This window comes from Bos taurus, chromosome 8, assembly GCF_002263795.3.
Source record: "Bos taurus isolate L1 Dominette 01449 registration number 42190680 breed Hereford chromosome 8, ARS-UCD2.0, whole genome shotgun sequence".
Taxonomy (NCBI): Eukaryota; Metazoa; Chordata; class Mammalia; order Artiodactyla; family Bovidae; genus Bos; species Bos taurus.
In genome coordinates, this window is record NC_037335.1 from 62,719,635 (window position 1) to 62,739,641 (window position 20,007).

Sequence of the window (20,007 nt, forward strand, 5' to 3'; positions counted from 1 at the left end):
GTGAAGTCAAGTGAGTCTTAGGAAGCATCACTATGAACAAAGCTAGTAGAGGGGATGGAATTCCAGTTGAGCATTTCAAATCCTGAAAGATGATGCTGTGAAAGTGCTGCACTCAATATGCCAGCAAATTTGGAAAACGCAGCAGTAGCTATAGGACTGGAAAAGGTCAGTTTTCATTCCAATCCCAAAGAAAGGCAATGCCAAAGAATGCTCAAACTACCGCACAGTTGCACTCATCTCACATGCTAGTAAAGTAATGCTCAAAATTCTCCAAGCCAGGCTTCAGCAATACGTGAACTGTGAACTTGCAGATGTTCAAGCTGGTTTTAGAAAAGGCAGAGGAACCAGAGATCAAATTGCCAACATCCGCTGGATCATGGAAAAAGCAAGAGAGTTCCAGAAAAACATCTATTTCTGCTTTATTGACTATGCCAAAGCCTTTGACTGTGTGGATCACAATAATCTGTGGAAAATTCTGAAAGAGATGGGCATACCAGACCACCTGACCTGCCTCTTGAGAAACCTATATGCAGGTCAGGAAGCAACAGTTCGAACTGGACATGGAACAACAGACTGGTTCCAAATAGGAAAAGGAGTACGTCAAGGCTGTATATTGTTACCCTGCTTATTTAACTTACATGCAGAGTACATCATGAGAAACTCTGGGATGAATGAAGCACAAGCTGGAATCAAGATTGCCGGGAGAAATATCAATAACTTCAGATATGCAGATGACACCACCCTTATGGCAGAAAGTGAAGAAGAACAAAGAGCCTCTTGATGAAAGTGAAAGTGGAGAGTGAAAAAGTTGGCTTAAAGCTCAACATTCAGAAAACTAAGATCATGGCATCCAGTCCCATCACTTTATGGCAAATAGATGGGGAAACAGTGTCAGACTTTATTTTTTTGAGCTCTAAAATCACTGCAGATGGTGATTGCAGCCATGAAATTAAAAGACGCTTACTCCTTGGAAGGAAAGTTATGACCAACCTAGATAGCATATTAAAAAGCAGAGACATTCATTACTTTGCCAACAAAGGTCCGTCTAGTCAAGACTATGGTTTTTCCAGTAGTCATGTATGGATGTGAGAGTTGGACTATAAAGAAAGCTGAGTGCCAAAGAATTGATGCTTTTCAACTGTGGTGTTGGAGAAGACTCTTGAGAGTCCCTTGGACTGCAAGGAGATCCAACCAATCCATCCTAAAAGAAATCAGTCCTGGGTGTTCATTGGAAGGACTGATGTTTAAGCTGAAATGCCAATATTTTGGCCATCTGATGCAAAGAGCTGACTCATTTGAAAAGACCCTGATGTTGGGAAAGATTGAAGGCAGGAGGAGAAGGGGATGACAGAGGATGTGATGGTTAGATGGCATCACCGACTCAACGGACTTGAGTTTGGATAAACTCTGGGAACTGGTGATGGACAGGGAGGCCTGGTGTGCTGAGGTTCATGGGGTCGCAAAGAATCAGACATGACTGAGCGACTGAACTGAACTGAACCCAAAATATACAAAGAACTCATACAACTAACATTTAAAAAAAAAAATCCAATTTTAAAAAATGGGCAGAAAATCTGAACAGGTGTTTTTCCAAGGAAGACACAGAGATGACCAATAAGCATATGAAAAGATGTTCAACATTACTAATCAGCAAAATACAAATCAAAACCTCAATGAGCTCTTACACGTGTCAGAATGGTTACTATCAAAAAGACAAGAAATAAGTGTTGTTGAGGATGTGGAGAAAAGGGAAGCCTAGTAAACTGTGAGTAGCAATGTAAATTGGTGCAACTACTATGGAAGTTTTGAGAGGTTCCTCAAAAGAATTAAAAGAACTACCATACAATCCAGCAAATTCCCTCAGGATTTATACAAAGAAAACAAAAACACTAATTTGAAAAGATACATGCACCCCTAGCCAAGATACAGAAGCAACCTAAGTGTCCATCAATAGATGAATGGATAAAGAAGATGTGGTATACATACATATATATACACACACACACACACACACACACACACACATATATACACAATAGAACATTACTCAGCCATTAAAAAGAAATCTTACCATTTGCAACAACATGAATGGATTTAGAGGGTATTGTGCTAAGCAAAATAACTGAGACAAATACTTTATTGATATCACTTATATGTGAAATCTAAAAAAGCAAAACAAATGAACAAATATAAAACAGGAACAGAGTTATAGACAGAGAACAAACAGGTGGTTGCCAGAGAGGAGCAGGATAGAGGGAGGAGAGAAATAGATGAAGGAGATTAAGAAGCACAAGCTTCCAGCTGCAAAATAAGTGAGCAAAGTATGAAATGTACAACGTGGGGAATTTAGTCAGCAACTATGTAATGTCTTTGTATGGTGACATTATCACTGGACTTGTGATCAGTTTGAAATATATAGAAATATCTAACCACTATGCTGTGCAAAAGGAATTAACATGTAGGTCAATTATACATCAAAAATAAACTCTAGGGAAAAAAGATAACATTTTTTGTTTGGGGAGTGGGGGTTGGATGAGCAGTCAAAAGGTACAAACTTCCAGTTGTAAGATAAGTAAGTACTAAGGATAAAATGTACAGGATAAATATACTTAACACATGAAAGTTTTTAAGAGTAAATCCTGATTTCTTATTACAAGAAAAATGTTTTTCTTTTGTATCTATGTGAGATGATGGATGTTCACTAAACTTGTAATAATAAATTTATTATGTTTATAAATCAAACCATTATGCTGTACACCTTAAACATACAGTGCTGTATGTCAATTATATCTCAAAAAAACTGGAAGAAAGAACAGGTGGGGCTTTTTTTGGGTGGTTGTTATTTTAACCATGTACCTCTGTTGGAACTACGTGTTCACAAATTGTTCGTGACTAAAGTTTGGGCTCAAACAAGACTCAGCTGGGTTGCTGATGAGACGGGATGGGTCGTTGCTTCAATTAAAGCAGGTAAAGTTGTGGCAACCGCTTGGCTGGCTTTGCTCCATCCGAGGACCTACCGATTCTTAGGTCTTAGACCCAGCAGGAATGAAATCCGCCCACCTTTTTCTAGACAACTACCTGGTGGGGAAACCGAGACGAAGACAGGAGGTGACGTGCACCCACTTGGTCAAGAAGCCCATCTTCCGGGCGGCTGGAGCCCTTGCCCCGCGCTTCACCAGCGGACGTCCCTACCCGGCGGGGGACTGTGCGCTGCGCCCCGGCGCCCCCGAGTGGAGGGAGAGGTAAGGAGGGAGAGCCGGGCGGGTGGGGCGGGGCGCGGTGACAACGCAGAGCCGGGCCCGCCCCTGGCTCCTACCCCCGGAGCCCACAGCGCCCGCCCGCTCGCGGCCGCCCGGGAGCTCGTCCAGCCCCGCGCTCCGCTCGCCCGCGCCCGTCCGCCGGCCGCCTGCGCTCGCCCAACCGCCGCCCGCGCCCGTCCGCCGGCCCCCGCGGCTCCACGGCTCGGTAAGCGTCCTACTGGCCAGGGGTCCCCCTCGTGCTCGCGGGGTTCCCTGCCCCCGCGCCGGGGCCCCAGCCATATCTGGGCAAAATATTCAGCTGTCGCTGCCGCAGCCGCCAAGAGGGACTGAGCGTGGCTCCCTCTATAAATAGCCGCCGCCTGGGGTTGCCTCTGGGGCTGGGGAGCCGGGTGTCTGGGTCCGGAGCTGGGCGCTCGCGTCCCCACCACTCGGCGCGCGTGGCCCCGGCCAGGGCGCCCTTCTCTCTGGACCCTGGCGCCGCATCTGTAAATGGGAGAAGGACCTGGGAGCTCCGGAGGACTGGGGTCATGGCGGGGCCAGCGCGCGGCAGGGCCAGGCGCCCCGGGCGCTCAGCGGTACAGGTGCAGCCGAGCCGGCACTCAGGCGCAGCCTGGGTCCGGCTACCGAGGCTGTGCAGGGGGGAGTGGGGCGCCTACGCGCTCAGGTGGACTTGATACTTGGGGCTCGCGCTGCTCCTGGTTGCGGCAGGAAAAGTTTCCCAAACTGCGGGAAGAGACAAGGTTTAAAGCCCCACGGTAACTCGCCTTTCGCTCGGAGGCCGAAAGAAGAGGGGGAGAGCCTGAAGGCAGAAGTCCCCCCACACCCCGCCCCGGGTATCGTCAACCCACTGGGTGGACTTGATAAGCCTCCTCCCTTTCTGGGCCTCGATTTCCCCATTTGTGGGGGCAGGGTTTGGTTCCGCGCTGGAGCTGGTGGCTGGGCCGAAAGCAGTAGGGCGCGCTCTTGACCGCCGGTTCTCCCCCACCTGTTCACCAGTTCCAGGCCTGGGACCCTGGGGGGCATAGACGCGCAAATCCGGAGGGGCTGCGGAGACTGGCGACTTTGCCGCTCCCTCTGACTCGGATCTTATACTAGACCTAGTAGGACCCTCGGAAAGCCTGGGCCATATACACCCAGGAAGCACGCTCCACGGTAATTATAGGCATCTCTGCTGGGTGGCAGCCATCACCTTCGCAAAGAAGCTTGTGAGTCAAACAGCTATAGACCCAGTGAACTGGGCAGGGCTAGAGGCTCCAGTCCCTCTGCTCTCTGCCCTCTGTTTTCACATCTGTATGATGCCTATGATGCTGCCTCAGAGCCCTACACACACCTCCTCCTCCTCCCCATCTCTTCTGGCCTTGACCTTGGCCCTCTCAGACCCTTGAAGATGACCTGGCCTAAGCTTTTCCCTGTCTGAATCACAAAACCAGACCCTAACACAGGTTCTAGGCACTCCGCAGGGGCACCCGGAAACTTCCCGTTTTCCCCCCAGTGGTGACAACAATTTTGTTTCTGGGGAAGGGACGCAGAGCCCCCTGCTCAAGGTCACACACTACCGGGCGTGCCAGACAGTCTCCACCAGCCTTTCTCACTTTTTTGTTACACTTGCTGCTCAGGCAGGTCTTGGGGATCCACGAGCACCCCACCAATGCGCCCCCCTTCTTTGGTCTGCTATTGTCTAGGACTTTCTCTTACTCAGACAACAGCACCCTCATCTGGAAGTTTCGTTTTTGTTTCTCCTTTACTTTGGATCTCTTTTTTTTTTTTCCTAAAGCCATTTTAAAGCCTCACAGATAGAATGAAGAAGAAATGGAGACAAATAGTGAGGTTCTCCTCACTTGCAGAGACACATCAAGTAGGCAGAGAGTGAGAGCAAAGAGTGCTGTCACTCTGATGTGTTAGTTCTATTTAATGAACCAGCCTTGCAGATCCACGATTTAGAAGATGTTGACTCCTGAGTTTAAGTGGAAAGCCTGTGTTGTCTAAAAATAGCCTTGGCCCCACCTTATCAGGGTCCCACACTTTCTCCCTCCTCTGGGGTTGGGCTGCTTCCTGCTCCTCAGCAAAAAGCATAACTAGGAGTAGGTAGTGGCAGCTATGAGTAACAGGCCGACCTGGATGTTAGGACACTCTGCCTGCCACTGACTTAGAGTGACCTTGAGCAAGTGGGCATGATGTCTCCACTGCATTCAAAGTTTCCCTTGGAAGATTTTCTATCATGAGAAAAGTGAAGTGCCAGGGATAAAATTCAGGGGAACCCACCCTGTGAAGAGGAAGGAAAGAGCAAGGGGAAGCTGGCTCCCAAGAGCCAAGGGAGGAGAGAGATTGGCAGTGCCAGTTGGTGCAGAGAGACAGAGGATGAGGGCTGGGAAAGGGCCACCATGATTGGCAGGCATCGTGGGTGACTTTGGCCAGGGCATTGCAGAGGGTTCAAAAACGGGATCTGCCACTGCTTTACTGAAGCCAGTGGCCCAACCTGTCTGAGCCCATTTCCTCCTCCATACAATGGGATAATAAGAGCACCCATTTCACATGGGTTTCTGTGGGGATTGGTGTCGGGGGGTGGGGGTGGGGGGTGGGGGGGATGATGCAGGGAAAGCCCCTGGTCCTGTGCTTGGTATCTGCGATGCTGTTAATGCTGGCAAGAGGAGGCAGAACCTAATGGGAGCTGAGGATGTGGAGACAGAGCCCACAGATCTTCTAAAAGCTTGGAGGAGAAGGGAGTAGGAGCTGACAGGAGGGGTTTCCAGGCTGAGGAGTGTGAGAAGAGGCTGAGCCAGACCACAGACCCCGGAGAGGGGAAGAGGGAGAGGTGTGCGTCTGAGGGACTGTGCATGGGAGGCTGAGGGCCTTCCTTCACCACCTGCTGAATGTCACAGGCTCTCAAACATCGCAGTCCTCTAGATTCAGGCTGAGCGAAGAAAGGGTAAAATGAAGCCAGTCCTGACTCAGAACCTGGTGTCCCCTTGGGAGACTTTAGTATCTGTGAAGGGGGGTAGTGATGGGCCATGCAGGGTCGTTTGATGCTGCCAGAGGCCTTGTGACCTTGGCTGGCTTATTTCTGAGATGACATCATCTATTGATGACTCCTGCTGAGCCCAGTCATAATGGCCTTTTCCAGGCAATGTTTTGATTTTTCGGTCGTACTAATGGGCCAGCCAGGCTGCCAACATTTCTAAAGAGGCCATTTCACTTTTCACTTAAAGCCAGAACAGCAAGTGATCAATTATTTGGCCACTAGGAGCTATTACCAGTTTAAAGCCACAAATGGTCTGTATGGAATAACATGAATCACATGGCAGGATTGGGGGACCATTTCCTATTTCTTGTTTTGTTGTGTAAAATCCTCCTTTGATTAATCACGATAAGACCAGACTCTCTGCTTTTAACAATAGGAAAGAGTGAGCTCACTGAAGTCAACCTAGGACAGCCTGGGAGTTTTTCTTCAATGTTAGGATGTGCTGGATCCAGATCACTTCTCATCTGAGATACTAAACAAGCTCAAGCATTTCTTTTGGTTCTCCTTTTCTTACATCCTTTTGTTTTCCTCTTGGAGAAAAACAGATCTGTCTCTGTTTTGGTTCTTCTGAGGGCCCCAGCCCTGGCCCCCACTCACTCTGGGGCTTCTAGAGAGGTCCATTTCTGGGAGATGCTTCTAGTGGGTGATGAGCAGAAGGGCCTTGAGCCTCACTCAGCCTTCCTGGACTCATCTCTGCCATCTCTTGAATCTCAGTGCCACTCTCAACCCTGTTCCTTTTCACCCCACACCCTCCTCCTGTCCTATTCACTCCCAGGGCTCCTACCACCCACTCGACACTCAAACTCCCAAATTCATGTGCCCAGCCTGGACCATTCTTCACGGCTCTAGGCATCTATGACCCCAGCCTATTGAACAAAGCCAGAGGGTGTCCCAAACGCACTGCACACCCAACAGGGCTGATCAGGCTCAGTACCGTCTTCTTCCTGTGTCCCCACCTCTTGGTTAATAGTAATATCACCCAGGCTCCGAGCCAGAAGCCTCCCTACCTTTCACCACCCCATTCATTTGGTCAACAGTCCTGTCAGTCTACCTTACTTAGTACCTCTTCTTTTCATGTCTGTCCCCATAGTCACTACCCCCGTCGAATACTTTGCCATCTCTCCCCTGAGCTAACGTCAGAGCCTCTTAAGAATCTTTCTGCCCCAGTGTTTTCTTCTCATGCTGTTGTGAAAAGATCTTTGTATTAATAAAACGTAGCTTAGACAGTGTTATTCCTCTCCATTTAGGGACTCCCCACTTCCTGCCAGATTCCTCGGCATTGATCACCAGGACCATCAAAGATCTGACCCCAAGCTGCTACTCCAAAGCCATCTCTGGACACTCCTCCCAGTTCTCTGTACCTTCTGGTCATGGTGCAAACATATGTGACTTGATGCCTTGCTGCCTTTGCCCATGCTGTCCCTTCTGCATGGAATGCTGTCCTCTTCCTTATCTACATGGCAGACTTGGGCTGTTCATTCGCTAAGTCGCTTCTGACTCTTTGCCATCCCATGAACTCCAGCATGCTAGGTTTCCCTGTTCTTCACCATCTCCCAGAGTTTGCTCAAACTCATGTCCATTGAGTCGGTGATGCCATTCAGCCATTTCACCCTCTGTCGCCCCCTTCTCCTCTTGCCCACAATCTTTCCCAGCAAACTTGTAATCCTCCATTAAAGTAGAGCTCCTCGTTGCTTCACCTGTGCTCCCACAGCCCCAGCTATGGTGAGTTCTAAGTGTAATCAGCTATTGTCATCCTTATCTCTGACTAGATTGATAGGTCCCTGAAGGCAAGAGTTTATGGCTCATTTATTTCTGCTTCCCCACTGTTGAACTCAGAGCTCAACCCTGGGCAGAGTGCAAGTGTTTCATGTTTTAATCGATAACAGATCACTGAATGAATGAATATGTAAAAGAATAAGCAAATGAAAGCCCTTAACCGTGACAATTACACAACAACAGCTACGTGTTTTCCCATCCCACCACCATGTCGGCTCCCTGAGGGCAGAAACCACACCTGTTCTGCTCCCCACCAACACTGCAACCTCTTTCAGCCTTCTCACAATAAATGGAATGAACCCCCGATCTCACTGGAAGCTCACAGTAATCCTGTAAAGGGAGGAAGGGCTGGTATAATGACCCCTTTTTGTAGACAGCCCAGTGAACCCCAACAGGAATCATTCCAGGCCATCCAGTGCACGTGTGCTCTCCCTGGAGAAAAACCCAAGCACTCTCTAGGGTTTAGTAAACTTGAGAAATTGGAGTCCTTGTGTTCTGCACTAGTGAGTCTCTAGCAATAGAATCTCAAGATGTTGTTAATGCAGATTCTGCCTCAGTAGGCCCAGGAGGGGGCCTGAGACTCTGAATTTCTAATAAGCTTCCTAAATAATAAGCTTAATGATTCCTAATAAGGGCTAATGCACATCTCATAATGTGAGGGTCATCCTGCATACTCTGACCACCAAACCTTGGGCACCAAGCTGCCCATGACTTCTCTCAGTTTTCCCTTGGTGATTGCATTTTTTTGTTGTTCGGTTGCTAAGTTGTGTCCGACTCTTTGCAACCTCATGGACTGCAGCATGCCAGACCTCCCTGTCTTTCACAATCTTCCAGAGTTCGTTCAAACTCTTGTCCATTGATTTGGTGATACTATTCAACCATCTCATTCTCTGATGCCCTCTTCTCCTCCTGCCCTCAATCTTTCTCAGCATCAGGGTCTTTTCCAATGAGTCAGCCCTTTGCATCCTGTGGCTAAAGTACTGGCGCTTCAGCATCAGTCCTTCCAATGAATATTCAGGACTGATTTCCTTTAGGATTGACTGGTTTGACCTCCTTGCTGTCCAAGGGACTCTCAAGCATCTTCTCCAACACCACAATTCAAAGGCATCCATTCTTGGGTCAAAGGCATCAGCTTTCTGTATGGTCCAACTTGATGGGCCATTGCATTAAGATAGTGTTTTATTAAAATCTACAAATGAATTAATTTAAGCCTTGACTCCAAATCACAAATCCAGGGTTCTTTCTGTTTTGTTTGGTTGGTTGGTTTTGTTTTTGTCACAAAGGGGGCGTGAGCGGCATGACAAGGCCAGGGCGTGTGGTGTGCAGCGGAGCATGTGGGAAGCCCGGCTAATTCGATGTGCAGGGGGCAGAGACTAGCAAGGGGGCAGGGGATTGGGGAAGGGCCTTGCGGCCAGGTGGCTGGGGTCATGTGTCCTGAGCACACTGGCAGGGAGAAAGCCCCAGGAATGGCAGGCTGCTGGAAGGGTCAGGCTTGCAGCTGTGGGTTATTTCCACCTTCTACCTTCCTGCCTTCTCCTTTCCTCTTCAGAGAAATTTAGATCCAGAAATGGCTTTTATGTCAAGCTGTCTAGTTCCTGGTCAGCCTAGAATCCCCACTGAGTGCCAGAACTCCAGGTTCCTGTGTCTGATTGAGTTTTTTCAGTGCACATCGCTTACACGTTGGCTCTCTGAACCCAGAGTGAGCACCTGGCCCGTGCAGGGGTGGGAACCCGACTCCTGCCTCAGAACCCTTAAAAGATAAGAAAGAGGGGAACCAGGAAGGCGGACTTCCTCCTCACAAATCCAGGAAGACTTAAAAAGTCAGACTGAATGGCAGCATTGGGCGCATTTGTTTATTATTTTTCTATTGCATTTCATTAGACAGACCTTTGTTGGCAAAGTAATATCTCTGCTTTTCAATATGCTATCTAGGTTGGTCATAACTTTTCTTCCAAGGAGTAAGCGTCTTTTAATTTCATGGCTTCGGTCACCATCTGCAGTGATTTTGGAGCCCCAAAAATAAAGTCTGACACTGTTTCCACTGTTTCCCCATCTATTTCCCATGAAGTGATGGGACCAGATGCCATGATCTTTGTCTTCTGAATGTTGAGCTTTAAGCCAACTTTTTCACTCTCCACTTTCACTTTCATCAAAAGGCTTTTTAGTTCCTCTTCACTTTCTGCCATAAGGGTGGTGTCATCTGCATATCTGAGGTTATTGATATTTCTCCCAGCAATCTTGATTCCAGCTTGTGCTTCATCCAGCCTAGCGTTTCTCGTGATGTACTCTGCATATAAGTTAAATAAGCAGGGTGACAATATACAGCCTTGACGTACTCCTTTTCCTATTTGGAACCAGTCTATTGTTCCATGTCCAGTTCTAACTGTTGCTTCCTGACCTGCATACAGATTTCTCAAGAGGCAGGTCAGGTGGTCTGGTATTCCCATCTCTTTCAGAAGTTTCCACAGTTTACTGTGATCCACACAGTCAAAGGCTTCGGCATAGTCAGTAAAGCAGAAATTAGACTAGTCCATCTAGTCAAGGCTATGGTTTTTCCAGTGGTCATGTGTGGATGTGAGAGTTGGACTGTGAAGAAAACTGAGTGCCAAAGAATTGATGCTTTTGAACTGTGGTGTTGAAGAAGACTCTTGAGAGTCCTTGGACTGCAAGGAGATCCAACCAGTCCATTCTGAAGGAGATCAGCCCTGGGATTTCTTTGGAAGGACTGATGCTAAAGCTGAAACTCCAGTACTTTGGCCACCTCACGCGAAGAGTTGACTCATTGGAAAAGACTCTGATGCTGGGAGGGATTGGGGGCAGGAGGAGAAGGGGACGACAGAGGATGAGATGGCTGGATGGCATCACTGACTCGATGGACGTGAGTCTGAGTGAACTCCGGGAGTTGGTGATGGACAGGGAGGCCTGGCGTGCTGTGATTCATGGGGTCACAAAGAGTTGGACACGACTGAGCAACTGAACTGAACTGAACTGATTGCATTTCACTTACACCATTAAAAGGCTATGAGATTGCTTAAAATAAACCCACACCAGCCATATAATTGGTAAAAACAGAAGAAAGGAAGAGAGGAGGGAGAGATGGCAGAAAACTTGAAAATGAGGATCATGAAACTCTGAGAATCTGGTGGGAGTCGTGGACCCTTGCTCCAGGAAAATGAATACACCCATGCACACAACAGTTTGCATGTCATTTCTGTGGCTGCATGGGTCACTCTGAAGGCCTTTCAAAATGCACAACACAGAATAAGGAGAGGAGTTATTTCATGTCCTAGCTGAAGATGGACATTCCAGTCAGCTCTGAGATAAATCATGATGGCCAAAGGGGAAAGGGAGAAGAGATGAATTAGAGGTCACGTCATGTCTGATTGAAAAACACCAGTCCTTCAGGAGAAAGAAATGTTTTCTTAGTCCTGGTTCTCAGAGTCTTGGGAGATAGTTTTGCATAGTGGTTATAAACATACCTTCCTGGATTCAAATCTAAGTTCTGTCAGTTACTGGCTGTGTAAACTTGGGTAACTGTTAACCCCGTGTGCCTCAGTTTCCCTATCTATAATGTAGGGTTACTGTGGGGATCTCAGTTCACACATATATGAAGTGGGGTTGTTGTGAGGACTCAGTTATTATAGGTAAAATGCTTAAGCCAGCATCTGGAACATTATTCATATTAGAAAAGTGTGTGCTATTATGAGAAGGCAGCGTGGAGCAGCGGTGATGAGTACAGGTTGCCTGTCTGGATTCAAGTCCCGGCTCTGCTATTTATGAGCCTTGTTACCTAGGCCACTGTAGTAGGTTAAATAGTGTCCCCTGAAAAGTCATGTCCACCCAGAACCTCAGAAGGTGACCTTCTTCGGAAATAGAGCCTTTGCATATGTAATGAATTAAGATGAGGTCATGCTGGGTTGGGGAGGGCCCTAAATGCAATGACTGGGGTCTTTATGAGACATAGAGTGGACTGACCCAGGGAAGAAGGCTCTGTGACCACGGAGGCAGAAACTGGAGGGATGCAGGTACAATCCAGGAAATGCCTAAGGTTGCTGGTCGTCACTGGACGCTAGAGGAGCATGGAGACAGCCAACCCTGCCCATGTCTCAATTTCCAGTTTCTGGCCTTCTGCACTGCAGCAGGGTGAATTTCTGGAGTTCAAATTCATCCAGTTTGTGGTTATTTGTTACGGCAGCCCCAGGAAACTGCTGCAGTCAGATTACTGCTTTTCCATTTCTTCAACTAAAATGGGAGTTAAAAAGTACCTACTTCACAGACGTATTAGGATTGCATGAGATAATCCACATAAAGGGTTTGGCACTGTGCCAAGCTTGCGGTACATATAGAATAATGCTTGTAATTAGAAGGTACGTTGGCATAACAGGCAATGGTAGCCTCAAGGATGGTGTTAGTAGCATCCTATTGTACATCTGCACTATAATTCATTTGCCCTATTGATGAATTTTTGTGTGGTTTACAATTTTGGGATAATATAGATAATAACCAGATTCTCTGGTTATTCTGATTCTTCTCTGGCTCACATGGTGAAGAATTGGCCTGCAATACAGGAGACCCGGGTTCAGTCTCTGGGTCAGGAAGATCCTCTGGAGAAGTGAAAGGCAACCCACTCCAGTATTCTTGCCTGGAGAATCCCCATGGACAGAGAAGGTTGGCAGGCTACAGTCCATGAGGTTGCAGAGTCAGACACAACTGAGTGACTGACACTTTCACTTTCAGACAATAACCAGATAATTTGTATGTATATCTTTGTACAATTCAGTGATTAAACTAGAAGAATAAATTCCTAGAAGTGGAATTGCTGTGTTAAAGCATGTGTGCATTTGGGTAGATGTGGCTTAATCTGTCCTGAGAGACAGTGTACCAAAGCATCCTTCTATTCTGTGTGAGAATGTTGATCTCCACATCTTGTGAACACCAGGGATTCTCACTAAATCTAACTCGTCCTTTAGCTATAACTCAGATGGTCCCAAATTATGAAGTCTTCCTTATTTGTCTTACTTTCAACCAGAATTTATGTCTTCCTTCCCTGTTTCCCTTGGAGTCATCTAAGGGAATGCATCCATGTGTCCATCCCTCCCTTTCTCCAATCTTCCCTTTCTCTTTCCTCCCCTCTCTCCATTCTTTCCTCCATCCATCCACCCAACACCCAACATTGATGGCACTTCTTATCTTTGTTGATCTGATAGAAGAGAACTGATGTCTCATTTCTTGATTTACTTTTTTCTCTTATGGGTGGATTTCATTCTGTGCTCATAGGTTTATTAGCCATTTCTGTTTCTTTTTATGTGAACTGCCTGTTTTTTCCCTCTTCCCATATTTTTGCTGGGCTCTTCTTTTTTTTCGTTTTAGGAACTCTTGTCTATTAAAAAAAGTTAGCCCTTATTCAATGTACAACACATATTTCCCCCCACAGCTTGCCTTTTGGCATTGCCCATGCTACTTTTTCATCTTGACTTTTTAGAAAATACAAAAATGTGCTTCATAAAGCTGTACATATGTTAACTGCTGCTGTAAGGCAAGGTGACAAAGTTCACAGGTGTGAAATGGACAGTGAGAATAGGAGTGAGTTCGCAAGCTTTTCTACAAGCCAACTTTTAATTCCACCAAGGCTTTTGTTCTGTGGCTGTCAATGCCAGTAATAATGCCCGGCATTCATTCATTCACTTATTCAACAAACCTGATTTCAGCCCCTGAGAGAGGCAGGACTCTATGATGGATCGTGGGAGACAAGGATGTTTCTTCAAGAAGCTTTCAGGCTTGAGGTAGATGGGGTACAATAACATGATGCTTCTGGTGGCAGAACTCTGATGGCCCCTTCCTTAGTGTTAGCTATTTAGCTTGCTAGTACCCTTTTCAGCTGGTGTGGAGAAAGATGTCATGGGCTAGAGTTAGGGCAAGAGGCTGGTGAGAGATTGTGGTGGCCTGAGTCAGGGCAGTTTCAGAGAGGTAGGAAGAAGGAACTATAGTGTGGAGTATGGCAGGACTTGCAGGGCAGCTGGACCAGCCAGCTGGGACAGGGCAGTGGGTTCAGCATCTTTTCCTGAAACACTGTTGCTTACAATGACTCATGTGGTGACTCAGACACAGTGATGGCCTCAGGAGGTGCAGAATTAAAACACACACTGGTGCACACACACATATGCGCACTTTTCTAATTTAAACCTGTTGACCATTTAGACGTTTGGACCTTTGAGGCTACATGTGAACTGGGATCTGGCTCATAGCCACTGCAGAGAGTGATGGAGTCAAATGCTGTGTTTTGTTGCCCTGCTTTTTTCAGAAGGCCCCTTGTGAGTAAAAGAATGAGATCAGCAGGAAGAATAAAGCAAACAAACCAGAAAACAAGTCTTTCAAAGAGAACTGATCATCTCTGAGTCTCCATGTTCTCTACTCAATGGCCCCAAACATATCTTTCATAATAGAACCAGGTCTTGAGGGGACTTATAATCTCATCTTGTCAATTCCCCAAACCTGCCATCAGTCAAGACGTCAGCCCTCCCTGGAAAACCTCATTTAGGGCTCTCGGCTTTCTGCTCACATGCCTGGCATAACAAGGGCCCACCACCTCTTGAATCGGCCCAGCTCCTCCTCGGGCATTTTTTATTTTTAGACAATTTCTTGTGCTGATCAGAAATCCACGCCCTGGTCACCTCAGTTTTAAATCTGTGTCTTCTGAGTGCTGCGATCCATAGACCATTTTTGTTCCTTCCTCCCCAGGTCAGTCCATTAGAAGTTTGCTGAGTGTGACCATGTTCCCTCTGTCCTTCAGCTGTTCTTCATATGACACCCTGCCCCCTTCTCTGGACTTAGCTAGAAATACTCAAGAGAAAAGGCCCACTTCACAGGAGTGGTCACCCATGTGGCTAATAATCATATGAAATGTGCTCAGCTGACATGCTTCATCATCGGGGAAATGCACAATGAAACACATTACAGCAGTGGGAAATACACCCACCGCTGTAATGGCTAAAATGGAAACTTACTGACAATACCAAGAGTTGCCAAGGATGCGGAACAATGGGGTTGCTCAAACACTGCTGGTGGGGATGTAAAATTATACAATTACTTTGGGAAACTGTTTGACAGTATCTTCTGAAACTAAGCATATGCCTATTCTATGATCCAGAAATTCTACTCCAGGTACATATTTAGAAATAAGTGACTATTTCTACCAAAAGACATTCATAGCACTACTTATAATTACCAAATACTGGAAATAACTTAAATGTCCGTTGACAGTAAATAAATTATATGAGTCAGGTAATGGAATACTATGCATCAATGAAAAAGAATGACCTGCCACTCTAACACACAGCATGAATGAAGCTCACGGATATAATGTTGAGTGAAAGGAGCCAGACACAAGAACATAACCAATGTATGTGTCCATTTATATGATGTTCAAAAATAGTCAAAGCCAGTTTATTAGATGGTGTTAAAAGTTCAAATGCTAGTTACCGTTGAGGGTGATGAACTGGGATGGGGATGAGAAAGCCTTCTGTTGGGCTAGAAATGGTCTGTATCTTCATCTGAGTGGTGTTGGCATAGTTGTATGCATATGGGAAGATTCAGTGAGCTGTGCTCCTAAGACTTACCCACTTGACTGTATATAGCCAATGCCTTATTAAAAAAGAAGAAAAAAGTCACACACTCCCAGTGCAAGAGTTGGGGCCCAGAGCTGAGCTCCAACCTGAGGCTGAGCAAAACCATCATGTGCTTACTTTGTCCACCGTAACTTTATTAATGCAACTGAGGTCACACCGTGGCTCTGGCCCACATTGATTTATGTTGAATGGACAGTCTCTGGAGAACCCCCAAACCTTCCTCATGGTTGCCCAGCCATGACCATCCTTCTAACACTTGTTGGGTAGGCTTACTGGGCTGGAGCTCTGTGGGACTGAGAAAGAAGAAAGAAATCAGTATGTGCCCTCACCATACAAATGAATCCATGAAGCTCAGAGGTACTGAGCACCATGCCCGAGTCTGCCCAGCCAGTTAGAGGCAGGGCAGCCCAGGACTGCGTGACCCCTAGTCCATGCTTTCACCTGTCATCAGCTCAGCCTCCCCCTGAGGGTGGTGGGTGAAGAGAGGATGTGTGTGACACCACTTCAGGAATTTCTATGTGGGTCTTATCCTCCCGACTTAACTGTAAGCTTCCTGAGGATCGGGACTCTCCTGTTAACTTCTGTCTCTCCCAAGCAGGCCCTCTGTGCCCTGCACAAAGTGGGTGCTCGGTAAACACTCAGCGAATTAGGTTGTGGAAACAGATCCAGAGAGGTAGAGCAACGTGCTTGAGGCCACACAGCAAGCCCACAGCCACAGTCAGGACTGGTAGTCAAGGCCCCTGACTCCTATCCCAGTGGCCCTCTGCCACTGTGCAATGTCTCTAACTTCCTATAGACTCCAGGGACTGGAGATTCCAATGGGTTGGAAGATACTAGGGAAGGAAAGGACCCTCCTAGGTGAGCCAAGATTGAGTCTAGCCCTGGGGCCTTGGGGGAGGGAGGTGTCCTGAGAAGAGGGCTGGGAACGGGTTGCAGTTTGTACAGCTGTATGGACCCCTGCTCTCAGAAGTACCCTGTGCTCAGCAGTCATTTTCTTGAAATTCTTTATTTTACTTTTGGATGTATATTTTTAAGTGAAGTCCTGTGGACAATGGAGCACACACTGGGGCTTTGAGTCTGAGCTCACATGAGGTCCCGTCTCCTGCTGCCTATCTGCTTCCTGGGGACAGGTTCTTAGACTCCAGCTGCCTGGCCTCCTGACACCCCCAGATCCAAACAGCCTCCTCCTTCCCACCCCTACCCAGCTGCTACCGGGGCTCTTGCCCCCAGTGCATTCAGCTGGCAGCTCTGTAAGACAGCCTCTCGTCATCCCTGGATCCAGGCATTTGGTGTCCTGGTGCAGAAGTTGGGGTACCATGGGGATCACCCATCTCTGGGTATTGGACAATGGCCCCACTGGAAGGGGAGATACCTGGCCCAACTGGCAGGTGCCCTACCAGGGCAGAGTGTGTGTGTCCCACCTGGGCCAGGGGAGGGAAGTTGGCAGCCAGAGGGCTTGGCCTGCATGCACAGAGTCACAGCACCCAGGCCCCTGTGTGCATCACGACACTCAATCATAAACGTTAAGGACAGTGTGACGGATCAGGACAGAGACCATGAGAGAAAAGGAAAACTTTATGTCTTGGTACTTTTAATGGCAGTTTTTTCCTGTTTGAACTCAGGACGCCACAGTCCTGTTTTGCGCTGGACTCGGTGGATTCTGTAGCCAGGCCTGGCTGGGAGAGTCCCTCCTCAGGGCGAGGTGAGCACTCAGGCTGTCACGCAGGAGACTTGGCTCTCTCGGTCTAGCGTTCTCCTTCTCCTGTCTCTCTGGACCCAATCACAGGTGACACCACACCGAGGTACTCGTGTCTTGCCTTGCAAGGGGACATGAAACTGCGGGCATGAGAGTGGTGTTTTGGTTTGGTTGTGTTGATCTGCAAAGTTAATCTGCACTTTGGAATTGTTTTGCTGTAATTGTTGCCTCATGTTTTATGATGCTGTTCCAAAATATAGACATTGAGGAAGGCAAGCCCTGCCGCAGCCCTCCAATACCCACTTGTCTACATCTTCCACAGCCTACCCCGCCCTGTCCAGTCAAGGGACAGTTGACTTTCTTCCCTTTGCAGTCACTGGCCTGGGCTAGAATTCAGGTGTCCCCCCAGCTCCAGGCGTCTGTATCCCCGACTGACCTGCAATAACGGCGTCTGCAGTCTGAGCTGTGCACAAGATGCTGGTCAGGTGGGGTGCCACGCCCACCCAGTCCAGCCTGCAGGCTGGAGGGTGTGGGGGCCAAGGTCTCCTCCACTGGGCATGGAAGCACAGCAGAGAGGCCTCGGCTCTCCAGTACGGAGGTGGAGAGAGGGCATCCATGCTGAGGGGACCCAGGATGTCAGGGTGCTCAGGGAGGGGAGGTGGGTACAGCTGGAAGGGGAGGGCCTTGTGGGGATTGGAAGCTGGGGCGGCACAGAGCCCACCGGGTCTCCGAGTGCCTCAGGCCCCAGGCTGGGGAGTTGGCCTTCCATCTGTCATAACGGGGACTGTTCAAGACAGCTTCAACCCAGGAGCAGCATCAGAACTGACTTTCACAAGCATCGTTTGGAGGCTGAGGGACATGTGGACAGAAGGTAGGAGAACTGAGGCAGGGAGCCGGCTGTGATAACACAGATCCAAAATAGGCAATCGCCATGACGAGGGAGAGGAGGGACAGACACGCAGAAGGATGGAGAGACGGGAGTCCGGCCACTAAAGGACAGTAGCACGTGATTCCGCACGGAGAGTCTCTTAGAGTAGTCGGATTGGTAGAGGCTGAAAGCAAAACGGTGGCTTCAGAGGCTGGGGGAGGGGAGCGGAGCTTAGGGCTTCAAGGGGGACAGAGTTTCCACTGGGGAAGATGAAAACGTTCTGGAGATGGGTGGTGGTGACGGTTGTACAGCAGCGTGAATGTACTTAATCCTATAGAACTAACTGTACGCTTAAAATTGTTAAATTAATTTTGTATTGTGCATTTTACCACAATCAAATGACAGCAACAACAAAAACTGTAACATTCAAAAGAATAAATGAGCGAGAGGATTGACAGGTGTGGGGACCTACCAGAGCTGGGGGAGGCGAGGGGAGGGTGTCTGGCCTGGGTGGCTGATGGCAGCAGGGTGGTGGTGGTGGCAAGCTGGCCACACTCAGGGCTGGGCTCATGGAGCCAGAGGGGCTCCAGGAGATGTGCCCAGCAGAGCCCGGGCTGGAGAGACCATGGGAAGGTCATCAGCTTATCACTGGACACTGACCCCCCACCTCGGAGATAGCCCCCAGGGAGGGTGTGAGATGTAAGCAGAGGACAGTAGCCAGGAGAACAGGCAGGCCAAGAAGAACCTGTCATCAGGGAGCCTGAGAAGGAGTGGGGAGAAAGGAAGGAGGCAGATGGAGACAGTCACATACTTGTTAGGCTGCAAGGAACAGGGACTCAGCCTGAGTGCAGCGAGGGAGCGTGAGGAGGGGCTGGGCCTTGTATGGATGGTGGCGGGACGAGGGTCTGATGGGAATCCAGTATGAGCGGCAGCCATCCAGGCCCAAGGAGCAGGGATGGGGCTCTTCTGGGGACACCATGTTGCCCATCTCTCAACTCGCTATCTAGATTCTCCCTCAGAGCCTCCAGAAGGAACCAACCCCACCACACCTAGATTCTGGACTTTCAGCTCCTAAGCTGAGAAACAGTGAATTTCTTCTGTTGAGGCCCCTCCATTTGTTGGGGCAGTCTCAGGAACCAGTACAAAATGCCAGGAAATGAAGGAGCTCATTCATCCAACTCTTTTTTTTTTAATCCAAGCCACCACATAGGTCATTGACTAGCCAATGGATCGGCTGTCCTTGAACCCAGCATCTACTCTGTCCAGTCATCAGGGGAGGTCAGGGGTCATGTGGTATAAAGCATTGCTGCCCCCAGAGGTGCCCTGGGGAGGAGGGCAGTGGGGAGACTGCTCTCGCAGGAGGGGCAGGGGACCCAGTGGAAGGGAGAGGTGCAGGGATCACGGGCTTAAATCCCGTGTGGCCAAAATGTCTTCCCAAAGAGAAGAAGAGACAAAAACAGAGGAGAGAGGCTGTGAGAAATCAGCTTTGTTTTGTAAATCCACCTCCCTTTTCTGTGGCTGAGATAACAAGATGGTATAACTGGAAAACATTCATTTGAATTTGTGACTCAGCTCTTCCCAACCTCGGGGAAGTGTGGTCTATAAATCAAGATGTGGCTCCAGCACCTGCTGCCCAAGTGTCCCCTGGGGCAGATGCTGGAGGAGCCATCAGCAGATGTGACTGCCCACCTCCTGGGAAAGATCTGTTGGTACTCCAGGGACCGCTTCCAGAGCTTCCATTCCTGAAGCTTCCTGAGGGACGG

At 48.4% G+C, this 20,007-nt stretch overlaps 1 protein-coding gene across 2 annotated transcripts in view; it reads left to right on the top strand.

Annotated features, from left to right (window-relative positions):
- Nucleotides 1-3,350: 3,350 nt before the first annotated feature.
- The window catches only part of TMOD1 (tropomodulin 1), an 89,731-nt gene continuing 73,074 nt past the window's right edge, over nt 3,351-20,007 (top strand). The window contains exon 1 of one of the 2 annotated variants that reach the window (XM_024995989.2): nt 3,351-3,465. The gene's annotated coding sequence lies outside the window, so the exon portion shown is untranslated. The remainder of the gene's footprint in view (nt 3,466-20,007) is intronic. The other variant, NM_001079640.1, reaches the window with a different exon arrangement.